We start from the raw sequence: 9,617 nt of genomic DNA on the forward strand, positions 1-9,617 counted from the left end.
TTGACAAAGCCATCTGCTACAACCAACAGGAATTGGAATTAACCAATTAACCTCTTGTTGCTTATTACCCCGTCTAGTTGTAGCTAGTAAAAAAGGAACAGTTTGCCATGAGAAACAACATTCTTTCACAGCTATTCAGAGATACAAGGCCATCTAAAATGCAGCCAACAAGTCAGCTTCAGTACAAATATTCAGTGATAAAATATCCAGGCAATGATTTCAACACCACTTCTATGCAGTAAACTGGAGCAAACAACATGCCGTGAGAAACAGGGTTCTTGCACTGTGAAATGAAATTCCACCATGGCCATTTTGATGAATATTCAGACATAAATATTCCAAAGAACTACAATGTTCAGTAATACACTTGCACTGCATTATGTGTAAACTTTCATCCAACATACACCCTTGCACTAAATTATGTGCAAGCTTTCATCCCAACATACACTTGCTTGTATTCAGAAAATTTTGTCTCGCACAAATTCTTAGATAACATCATTGGAGCACCGTTCAGTCTAAATAAAGAGAATGAACAATGCTTTCACGTTGAGTGACAACACCTCACAAGTTCAAAATTGCATTCAGAAATTTCGTCTCTGCATGACAAGCTCGCATAACAAGAACCCCTTCTAGTTCTACCTCACCAAACGCAGCACAAGAACGCATACTGAACTATGGATGCGCGAGGGGTCTACAGCGCTCGGGCCGAGGGGAAACAGAAGAGGGGAAGCGAGGGGAGCTCACCGCGGAGGCACACGAAGGCCCGGCGGTGGATTAGGAGCAGCAGGCCGGCCGGACTTGAAGGAGAGGCGGCGGAATCCGAGGTGGAAGAAGGGCTCGGTGGCGGGTTCGCGGTGCTCCTCGGCTCGGCTCCGGTCTGGTTCGTCGACGTATCCGACGGAGACGATGTAGACGCTCGTGCTGGACTTCTCCGGCCTGGTTCGGTGCTCGACGGCGTGGAGACGGAGACGCGTCGGGGTGGGGTCGGGGGCGGAAGGGGGAGGAAGGGGAGGATGGGGAGAGGGAGGCGGCGGGGGCGCGGGGGCGGCGGCGGCGGCGGGGGCGCGGGGGCAGCGACGCGCAGTGTGGGGGGCTGAGAGAGATGTGAGATTGGGGATTGGGGATTTTAGTCGGGGGAGGGATAGCAATGGCGCATCACCTAGCGGTGCGCCATAAGTAATTTTTTTTGGATAGCAATGGCGCGTCACCTAGCGGTGCGCCACAAGTAACGTTTTTTTGGATAGCAATGGCGCACCACCCAGCGGTGCGCCATAAGTAACTCTTTTATTATTATTATTTTGTTGCATCTAATGATTTTTTAGAAAATGAATATGAATATGAAACAGTAATAATTTTTTATAAAAACAGTAATAATTTTTTTTAAATATCATCAAGTTTGTTATTTGAAAATATTTATGAATATGAAAAAATATCATCAAATTTGTTATTTGAAAATATCATCAAATTTGTTATTTGAAAATATCATCAAATTTGTTTTTTTGGATTTTTAGTTGCATTCATTTGTGAATTGGTAAAACATTTATGATTACGAAAAAATATCATCAAATTTGAAAAAATATTCATGAATTCAAAACGTGCCCATGAAATTTAAGAATATTCATGAGTTCCAAAAATATTAACAAATTCAATACTTTTTGTGAGTTAGAAATTCAATACCATAATAAACATAAATAAATATTCATGAGGACTAGAACAAAAGAAATATCATTTCAATATGTCGAATTACAATCGAGAAATGAAGACTACGATTTAAATACAATCGATCTTAGCTAGCTATCTTTTCACAATCTTCTTGCCCTTAAATGGAGTTCTTCTGTGGAATGGATGTCCTTTAGGTAGGGTGGTCCTGCTTCTTCTTGTGGTGTATGGCACTTCATCGTCGTCGTCATGTTCCATCTTCGGGTCGCCGTACTTGTCGAAGTCTTGCTCATTGGCGATTCCATCCATTCCGATGATCTTCCTTTTGCCTCTCCTCACGACAACACGACTGGGCTTTGACGGGTCGGTAATGAAGAAGCATTGGTCCACTTGGGAAGCCAGTACCCATGGCTCATTTTTCGCGGTGACGTTTGCACCCGCGGTCTTGGATTTGGCTTCGGGTATAACCATGGTGGTGAAATACCGGTCTTCTTTTAGGACGCTCTTGGCCCATCTGACACGGAACATCGGGACCCTCTCTCCAGCGTAGCTCAGCTCCCAGATCTCCTCGATCCTTCCGTAGTATCTGTCCCTGTCGTTACCGGTGTAGGATTCCATCGTTACCCCGGAGTTCTGATAACCACATGTCCTTGTCCTCGGTGTAGAATGTGTAGCCGTTGATATCGTACGCCTCATAGGTCATCAGGTTGTGCTCGGCGCCCTGTGACAAGGCGAATATGAGTTTTTCTTCCGTGGAAGAATCCTCATGTAAAGGGTACGACAGAAGCTTCTCCTTGAACCAACGCGTGAAACATGAGTTGTGCTCTTTGATTATATCTCCGTCCGTCCTCTGTTGGCCTCGGTCATTGTACGTCTTCTCAATAAAGGTTTTGTGCTCTACCACCCAAGGATCGACCACGTCTATGTGTTGTAGCGCGACTAGGTTTGCTCTTTCAAAGTCGGTGAGTCGACCCTCGAAGTCGACATGCATTTCGCGGCGACCATCGCGGTGACCCCATCCAGCGAGCCTGCCGAGGTGCCTGTTGACGGGCAGACCAACGGGGTTCTCGATGCCTAGATAATTTGTGCAATAGGAGATGCACTCTTCGGTCAGAAAGCCCCTGGCTATGCTTCCCTCTAGACGTGACATGTTGCGAACGTATCCTTTGATGGCACCATTCATCCTTTCGAACGGCATCATGCTGTGCAGGAACGTCGGCCCGAGTTGGATGATATCCTCCACGATATGGACCAGCAGATGCACCATAACATCGAAGAATGCAGGCGGGAAGTACATCTCAAGCTCGCATAGTATCACCACGATCTCTTCCTGTAGCCTTCTGAGTTGCCTCAAGCCAACCAACTTCCGAGAGATGACGTCGAAAAAGTTGCATAGGCCAAATAGCGTTTCACGGACGTGCGCGTCCATGATCCCACGGATTGCAACTGGAAGTATCTGCATCATCAGCACGTGACAGTCGTGAGACTTCATCCCGCTGAACTTCTGCTTCGCTGAGTCTAGGTATCTGCTTATCTTCCCCGCGTAACCACAAGGAAGTTTTACTCCTACGAGGCAGGTGAAAAACTGCTCGATCTCCTCCTGACTTAGAGTGAAGCACGCGGGAGGGTAGTCATTTCCGGTCTTCTTGGCCTTTTTGCCTTTGCGACAACTTTCCGTGTCCTGCTTCGCCTCATCATCATCATCATCATCATTAGCGTGAAGCTCCTCCCTGATGCCCATTGATTTCAAGTCTGCCCTTGCTTTCGGCCCATCTTTGGTCCTCTCTGGCATGTTGAGCAGGGTACCAAGCAGACTCTCGCACACGTTCTTCATGATATGCATGACATCAAGGCTGTGAGGTACACGGTGGATCTTCCAGTACGGCAAGTCCCAGAAAACAGACCTCGTTTTCCATACCTTCAGCAGTGGCTCTGGCGCCTTTCGCTTCTTTCCCGGTTCTGGCGCCTTTTGCTTCTTTCTCGGCAGTGGGCAATCTTTCCAATTTTTCAACAGCTCGTCTATTTCCTCGCCGCTCCTCATACGCGGGCGTCTTCGGGGTCCGGTTTCACCATCGAACAGATCCTTGCGTTTTCTCCATGAGTCATCGTCGCGAAGCCACCTTCGATGTCCCATGAACACGGTTTTCGAAGACCCGGGATCTCTATCTAGCTGACGATACGTTGTGTCATCCATGCACCTGACGCATCTAGAAAATCCGTGGACCACCTGCCCCGTGATATATCCGTAACCGAGATAGTCGTGCACTGTCGTGAGCAGTGCGGCTCTCATAGGGAAATATTTTTTCTCTATGACGTCCCACGTATTGGCTGGCGTTTTCCACAGCGTGTCTAGCTCCTCTTTCAGCAGCCCCAGATACAGATTGATGTCGTTCCCTGGTTGTTTCGGCCCTTCAATTAGCATACTCATGTGAATGTACTTCCTCTTCATGCACAACCAGGGGGAAGGTTCTACATCCACACAAACACAGGCCAGGTGCTATGTGTGCTTCTCTGGCTGCCAAACGGATTGACTCCATCGGTGCTCGCGCCCAGCATGATGTTCCTTGGATCGTCCACAAATTCTGGGTGTTCGAAGTTCAACGCTTGCCACTGGCTCGCATCCTTAGGGTGACTCAGCATCTTGTCTTTTTTATTTATTTCCGGATCATTTCCGTCATCTTCTCGCTTCTTCTCCTCCCTATCCGCGTCCCAACGCAGGAGCTTTGCTAGCTTAGGGTCCGCGAAATACCGCTGCAGACGAGGAGTGATCGGAAAGTACCACACCACTTTTCGAGGAGCTTTCTTCCTCTTCTTGTATCGAGTGACGCCGCACACCGGACATATGGTAGACTCCGCATGCTCGTCCCGATAAATGATGCAATTGTTCATGCACACATGGTATTTCACGTGCGGTAAATCCAGAGGACACACGATTTTCTTCGCCTCCTCGAAACTGGTCGGGCACTTGTTCCTCTTGGGAAGACGTTCGTGCCAGAATGACATGTTCTCGTCGAAGCATGCGTCGGTCATTTTGTGTTTTACCTTCATCTCCAGAGCCATGAGCGTTACTTTCAGGCGGGTATCCTTGGGCCTGCATCCTTCATACAATGGAGTAACCACGTCTATCTCCAGTTGATCCAGCTTGGCTTTCTCTCGGGCGGCAGCTCTTGCGTTATCCATCTGCTTGAGAAGCAGCTCTTGAATATGAGGGTCCTGCACCCAGCCCATCGATGGTCCATCATCGTCTGCTCCGGCATCTTCATCTTCATGATCATGCCCTTCGTCTTGATCATGACTGTGTACAGCATCACCGTCGTGATCATGTCCTGGAGATTCTTCGTCTTCTCACCCGCCCTCGCCGCGGTGGTTGTCTTGCTGCCCTTCCTCATTTCTTGCCCGGCCCCCATGGACGACTTCATAGTCATCTTTATCACCTTGCCACCGATAGCCATCCATGAAACCACGCAAGAGCAGGTGGTCCCGCACCTGCCCAGAATCCGGGTCCGCAATAAGGCTCTTCAGTTTGCATCTTCGACACGGACATCTTATCTCCGTCTCGTTCTTTTGAAGCATCTTGGCCTTCGCGGAGCTCAAAAACCTATTCACGATGCCTTCGGTCATCGTGCGGACCATGGTCGCCTGCGGGGTAGAGCAAAACGATATTTTAGAACCAAAAAAAAAAATTTGGCATGACTTTGCCTAAAAATAGGACAAAAAAGAATGCATAGTGCCAAATTCTCGCCGAAACGGAAATGAATCAACATTCCGGCAAAATATTGGCAACTATCGCATTTCAAATACCGGTACCTGCAAACATAAACATATTTGCAACACCACAAACATACGTAGATCTGGCTAGGTCATAAAAAGTGCATGTGCACGTTGTTGGAGGGAGAAAAAAAATAGATCTACGATATAAAGAAAGCTTTCCCCTTACTTACCTATCAAAAAAAGATAATTTAACTACTTAATTTGGGTGAATCTATGGTGCAAATGAGGTGAGGAGGAGGAGGCAGCCGAGACAAGCTTGGAGGAGGAGGTGGAGAGAATGAAGTGGGGAAAGTGAGTGTGGTAGGTGGCTGTTCAGAATATCTAGCTGGTCTCAGGTTACTAATGGCGCACCACCTAAACATGTGCCATTAATAACCCTGGTTACTAATGGCGCACTAGTTAGGGATGCGCCATAACTAGTTTTGAAAAAAAAAATATAATTGTTAGTAGTGGCGCACGGTGGTCGTGGTGCGCCATTACTAGTTTTTAAAAAAAATGTAAAAAAAAATGTTAGTAGTGGCGCACAGGGCTGGTAGTGGCGCACAGGGCTAGTAGTATCAGGTGGCTGCCGGATTTAGTGAGGCGTGGAGAACAGGAGTGGGAAGAGGAAGGGACTAAGCTCGGGAGCGAAACACGTGGTTGAGGATGAAGGGATCCGAGCGAGATGCAGGGTACCACGCACACGTGGCGAGTGCGGGAGGAGGCCAAACAACGCGTTCGTCGACCGACAGATTCATATCGTTTACCTATATGAAATGTGAGTCTGAGTGTGGACATTTGAGGACATGGGCCTTGTACAATTTTTCAACATGTTACTGCCCTGTTAGTTGGATGACCTATGCAGTATTGATAAATAATCATCCACTTCCCTGTATATATGTACCCTGACCACCTGTTTTGGCCATGCAATAATCTTCGAAACGCGCATCTCATTTGAATTGAAACTGCAGAATACTTTGACTGATCCCGACCGAGCTCGCACGCCATCAGCTACAGAATATTGGAAATCACTTGCTGAAGATGTAAGCAGTACGTAGTTTTGTTTTTCGTTCATGGTTAGTTTGAACCTTTGATTCGTTCATCCTTTTATAAGTACGGTAACTTTGAGGGCAGTCATCCCATTCCCATACTGTGTTTTCGATGTAATAACATTGCAGAAACCCACTGGAATTGAGGAGTATCAGCACGAAAAAAAACCGCGTAGTTCAAATCCCAGCACCATTATTTCCTCAAGCGCCCTGCTGTACGAAATGGTTTCTAGTGGGGACTCTCTCTGCTGGATCCCAGTGTTAATATGCACACAGACATAAAAATTGAGTTTGGTAAATTGGAGCCAGCTCTCTATTGAACATTCATTTGTCTAGGTCCGATGTTCTTACTTATGCGTAATTCTAGTAACTTCTGGAGACACGAACATTCACACGTGATATTTGAACATGGATTAAATGTGTGGCAAGATTACATGACGAACTCTCTTTTATATTTGTCAAACGGTCGGTCATTTCGACACATATTTTTGCTATTGAGATCAACTGCTTTAAACATGAAAAAAATGTATATCTCATAAACCTAGTGCAACATGCTGCTGGCCTCAGTGAACAAAAAGAATGAAGAGCGGGGAGCACTTGGAGCAAATTACTGAAGCAACGAGCTCGAGCTAGAGTCTGCATCGATCCGTCCATCACCACCGTTGGCCGGCTGACAAGCTGGAGCCATGCATGCATGATTGGTCACACCACGGCGCACTTGACCTTCTTCAACCTTGCCACCTTCGCGGCGGCCAACGACGACGGAGGCAGCTTCAGCGGGCAGGTGGCCTCCAGCGTTGCCGTCGGCAACCTGATTGGTTGCACGGCGCACTTGACCTTCCTGAACCTTGCCGGCGCTTAGTATGGCAGAGGCAGCACCGCCACCCCGGCTCCCCCCAGCGGAAGCGGTGCGGCCTTCTCCCCGCCCGCCGCCACGATGCTGTACAGCTCCGGCCGGATATCCCCGCGCGAGCTCCCTCGCACGCCGACGCCGGCGAGGAGCACGGCAGCATGCTGAGAAGCAGTCATAGAGGCAATCGCCGAGGGAGCCGAAGCAGCTGTCGCTGGTGGGATGGCCGCCGCTGTGGCTGCCGTTGGTGCGATGGCCGCCGCTGTGGCTGTGGCTGTGGTGGGTGCGGTGGCCGCCGCTGTGGCTGCCGTCGACGGAGAAGCACATGGAGAGGCAGCCGCCGAAATCACAGTCGCAGTCGCAGCAGTTGCAGTCGAAGTTGCAGCAGTCACATGTTGGAATTAACCACGTTGTCGTGTCCGGGACGGATACGATTTAGTCATCCGAGTAGGTTTGGGTTAGCTAGCTTTGTACTAGTATAAATATAGCTGTACTCTATGCCTGTAATCAGATAAAAAAAGCAATAAAAAAGCACAGGACCGACACGGCCCTGTTTGCCATCAACTCGCCGTGTACAAGCGTAGAATCGATTCAGCTGCTTAAGGCGTTAGCTTCGAGCATACGCGTGCGTCTCGTCGAATTATCTCTTGTGTGCCTGGTTAGCTACGGCTGCTGCCTACGTACGCGTCTCCACGGAAAGTACTCGTCGGAGTTAGTACGTACGGGACCAAAGCCAACATCACAGCCGCAATCGCAGCAGTCACAGTCGCAGTCCAGGCCGTCGCAGTCGCAGTCGAGATCGCTCATCGTCCTTGTTCTTCTTCCTACCTGATCGATGGATGGATACAGCAGGAGCAAGGCCGGACGACGTATATATACAGACTACAGAGAGAGATTGGAGATTGGTACGCGGATAGAGCGACGATCGGAGTCCAAGTCGGTAGTAAAGCAAGGCAAGAGCGGCAGCACCTTCCATTAACCATGATGACGATGGGGTTCCCGTCCGTCTCCTAGTCGGATTATAGCAAGATAGGATAGGAGACGGTGCTGCACGCGCGGCTCGATCGGGCTATGGCTCTCTAGGAAGGAAAGAAAACGAGGTGCTCGATCGGGATCACCACTTTTTTCTTCACGGCCGTCGACCGAGGCCGAGCCGCCAGATCGGCTGTTTATGGGCAAGTGGATAACCGACTAAGACCATCTCCAGCGGATCCTTTATATCGCGGACCCTTGTCGCGCGTTTACAGTTTACAGAAAACGCGTTTTACGTGCTCGCGTGGCCATATTCTCTTTTATAGTTTTGCTATGCGGGGTTGGTTCGGCCGCAATCCGCGCGAGCCCGCAAAACGTGTGTTTTTTTTCCTTCTAAATTTGACACATAATTATGAATTCAAATAACATAAAATGTGAATATTATAAATCCAAATTACAATAATCATTGAAATCACCGAATAAAACTAATAATTTAATATAACAATTGTCCTGAATACAACAATGATACTGATCACATGAATTAAATGAAATGAATGTAAAATTGGCCGGTGCCTTTGCCAATGGTGCTCAATGCCTTTGGCCATGCCTTTGCCAATGAAGCTCAATGAGATCCTCTTGAAGCTGATGGTGGGTGTTTGCATCTTCAATCTGTCGGTATGTCTGAAGGAATGCTTCTATGCGGTCAGGGTCTCTAACTGGCTTCACACGGCTACCGACATTGTCGTAGAAGAACTCCAAATTCATGTCCCTCTCATCTTCGATGATCATGTTGTGAAGAATCACACAACATGTCATGATGTTGCTCAGAGCTTGCTTGTCCCAAAAACGAGAAGGACCATGAACAATGGCAAATCTAGATTGCAAAACCCCGAAGGCTCTTTCAATATCTTTTCGGGAAGCCTCTTGTACCTTTGCAAATTCAATATGCTTCTTAGTTTTGGGATTTTTGATGCTCGTGACAAATGTACACCAAGAAGGGTAAATACTATCTGCAAGATAGTACCCCTTTGTGACTCGTGCCCATTCATCGTGAAGTTGTAAGCAGGAGCATCACCACTAGCAAGTCTAGCAAACAAATGAGACCATTGCAACACATTGATATCATTGAGAGTACCCGACATTTACCAAAAAAAGCAATGCCAAATCCATAAATCCTCGGATGCTACGGCCTCTAGCACAATTGTTGCATCACGAGACTTGCCACAATATTGCCCATGCCATGCCTTCGGGCAGTTTTTCCAAGTCCAATGCATGCAATCAACGCTTCCTAGCATGACGGGCCAACCTTGCTTCTCATTTGCTGCCATCAACTTTTT

The sequence above is a fragment of the Triticum aestivum genome, chromosome 6D (genome assembly GCF_018294505.1).
Source record: "Triticum aestivum cultivar Chinese Spring chromosome 6D, IWGSC CS RefSeq v2.1, whole genome shotgun sequence".
In the NCBI taxonomy this organism is placed as follows: Eukaryota; Viridiplantae; Streptophyta; class Magnoliopsida; order Poales; family Poaceae; genus Triticum; species Triticum aestivum.